We start from the raw sequence: 3675 nt of genomic DNA on the forward strand, positions 1-3675 counted from the left end.
CTCAGCTCTGGGTGCCATGAATTACAATCACAAGCTGCCTGGCAAGGTATGCCCACTGGTACAATACCAGCATTGTTGTTATGGTGGGAACCAAATACTTTGTGATTGGATTTGAGGCCTACTACACAGGAGGGAATTCATGCCTGGTACTGTAAACCTAGTCAAGAGCTTGTGGCTATGGACGTCATAGGTACCAGCAGAGAGCCTACTACTATTGCTATGCTGAGAAGACATGGTGTCACACTTTCTTCATGTGCTTATGTTTATACTTGTACATCAGGGCTGCTCTTTGCTTGCATCAGACAAGCTCCTTCTTATAGTGGGCAGTGATTAATGCAGAGACTTACAACTGGTCCAAGTGTGGAGAAGTGATTGTGGAGTGCTTGACCCTAAGTGAGACAGCTATACTACCCCCTCCACAACTCAGGCAGCATCTCAAAAGAGAGAGCAGAAAGACTGTAAGGGTCCGAGACTGGCAAAGAGTGCTGTGAAGCAGCATCTGTGGACATGACATGGCCATTGCATTCATGAACCCACAGCATCTGTGATTACCTGCAAAAGCCCTGCACAAGATCAGGCCCCTCACCATTTCATCATGTAAGCGGGAGGGGCTCACCAGGCCTCCCTTTTCTCTGAGGGACGATGGGTAGTTAATAGGTGCTGGGACAGGGGACACCATTTTCTTCAGGGCTGTAACCTGCAATAACTTCTCCATGTTCCAGTTCTGAACTCCTCTCTCATTCTCCTGCAAGCAACCCTAACTAAACTAAATGGGTCAAAAACCAATCACTCAAAGTAGGAAAGGACTTGATAGGAAGAAAGGTTTGCTTGGGATAGACAGGGGAAACAGAGAGAATAATGGGAAAGGATACCCAAATTCTGTGTGCATATGTATGAAACTGTCAAAGAATAAATAATAAAAATTTAAAACACAGAATCAGTGCTGTGGAGGACGTGTGAGGCAGCTAAGCCCTGGGCGTGAAGGTCCCGGACACTTATGCCTGCTGTTTCAACATTCATCATAATGTAGGAGGGCAGCTATCAGTGTCATGTTGGAGAACATTTAATATCTTTTACGTATTTTAGAGCTCTTTTTCAGCATGGGAAGACCATGTGCATGATGGATATGAATCAAGGAACCCCAAAGTCTTCAATGCCATAGTTATACAGTATGAGGACAGGGGAATCATGTTGGATGTGTGGTAGTGAAGGGACCTGAAGGCCCTGGGTTTCCCCAGATGGTCACCAAATAGCTTAGCTCAGATGCCAGAAGTACAAACTCCCTCCAGGGTGAAGGGCCCAAGGGCACCATAGGGTGGCTGCTAGTGGGGCAAGTAACCTGTGTATAGGTAAGGAGCCCACTGGCAACCTTCATACCACTGTCTAAAGCATTATGGGGTAGAAAGCGATATAGTCAGTCCTCTGTATCTTTGGGTTTCCTATCTAACGATTCAACTAACTGCAGACAGAAAATATTCTTCATGCCAAAAACAGGAAGAAAACTGTATCTCTACTGAACATGCACAGATGTTTTTTCTTGTTGTTATTCTTTAAATAACAAGCTAACAACAATTTGCATAGCATTTACATTGTACTAGGTAGTGAAGTCATCTAGAGATGATTTCAAGTACACAAGAGTTTGTAAGTCAATCTTTATGCAGAGTCTATGGCCATTGTATGGAAGGAACTTGAGCATCTGCTGACTGTGGTATACAAGGAAGTCTTTGAACCGTTCCCCAAGGACACAAGGGTGACAATATAGTTTCTAAAATAAAAGAATGGTGACAAAGGACCGATCGCAGACTAGGATTTAGAGGAAAACAAGTCATAATAAGACCGTAAGAGGAAGGCAAGACATTGAGAACAGAGGAAAATCTAAGTGAGCTTTTTAACGAATATTCTTCCACATCTATCATTGAAATGCAGAGAGAAATGGATCCTGGCAGGGAGAAAATAGTAATAATAATTGAATTGTATAGAGATAAGACTTTCCCTTACATTTAATATAACTTAGAGGCCAAGTCTGTTAATTCAGAAAATGTGTAGTTTTTCACCAAAAAAGCACAAATAAAACAAGTAATGGGACATTTAAAATAATTTTAGGAATTTAAACAAAAATAATGTGTCCATTCATTTTGGAATGTTTTCATTTTTAGCAAATACAAAACAATGTGTATTCTCTTCTGGAAATAAGAATCACGTTCTTGAGGCAGGCAGGGTGGCACACACCTTTAATTCCAGCACTCAGGATGCAGAGGCAGGCGGAGCTCTGTGTGACTGCGGCCAGCCTGGTCTACATAGTGAGTTTCAGTTCAGCTGGGACCACAGGGAGATTGAGTCTCAAAAAACAAACAAAACAAAAATCATATTCTTGACATTTGTCTGATTCTATTGGTGAAATTTAAATGAGTGATTTTTTTTCCCTCAAAAGATGTGTTTCCAACAAATCCTTGGGGTATATGGCATATGCGGCTTTCTGCTGGACCAGGGAACAAGGAAGCACTGAGCTTACATTAACTGCCAACCGATGCTAAAAGTTTGGAGGGCTGCCATATTAATTGAAGAAAGTAAAAATATACTCTATATGAAATTCTGAAAGGGCTGAGCTCCCACACCTAGAAGGTCAGAGCCAAGGGCAGTCTGGGGGTAGGCCAGACCCTACAAAGGGCACGAGCAGCTTTCAGTAGACACGTTTGATTCATGACAATTTCTAGTTCTTGCTTCTTTGGAAAAAAGGCGTGAGGAAACTACCACCTTCTAACGGGACATTTGGCTTTGTGAAAAGAGGTGACAGCTTCCCAGCTCAGTGCCGATGAGTCCTTTGCTGTTAGAGTGAGCATCTGGCTGCCCATTCTGCTGTCAAACTACTTTGCTGTGGAAAGACTACAGGAGGCCATTATTTTGGAAGAGCCTGTTCCCCATGGCCTGTAGACCAGACAAACCACAAAATCAAGCTTAAATGTGAAAGTGGCCAGCTTTGCTAAAAAATGGAGGTTTCCGCCAAGCTGAATCAGTGTAACAAGGAAGCCCCTTCTGAGTTTAACTCATAAAGGAGCTTTGAAACAGCCTTTCTGCTCCTACCGCTTCCACTTTCCTCAGCGGTTTCCTGCCTAGGAAGCCAACCTCTGTTCAGCTCATCAGCTGGAATTCATTTATGGAATGAGTTATTGCCCTATTCCAGAATCATAAACGGAAGTCAGTAAAGAACTGTATATGAAATATAGCGTAGTTTCATCTTTTGACCTTGCTGAGGACACACCATAGCTGACTGGGTGTACCCAGCAATCTTGTGTTTCTTCATGGTATTTTACCAGTTTTTGTGCATGAGTTGTGCATAGGGTTGGAGTGTGGCAGGACAGAAAGCCAGGAAAAATCAGGGATGGGAAAAGGGAGGAAGACACCCCTCACCCAAGAATCTGGCTGAAGGTTTTGCTAGCAGTGGAGCAAGAATCCAGTCACACCCAATGTGAGTTACATCTTCTGAATCCACATGTTGGTAGAAGAGAACAGACTCCCAAATTGTCCTCTGACCATGACACGTGTGTGAGCAACACACACACACACACACACACACACACACACACACACAGACACACACACACTAAAAAATAAATAAACGCCCCAGCACCCACATGGCAGCTCACAACTGTCTGTAACTCCAGTTCCAGGGGATCC

Source organism: Nannospalax galili, unplaced genomic scaffold, assembly GCF_000622305.1.
Source record: "Nannospalax galili isolate Female #2095 unplaced genomic scaffold, S.galili_v1.0 scaffold1169, whole genome shotgun sequence".
Classification (NCBI taxonomy): Eukaryota; Metazoa; Chordata; class Mammalia; order Rodentia; family Spalacidae; genus Nannospalax; species Nannospalax galili.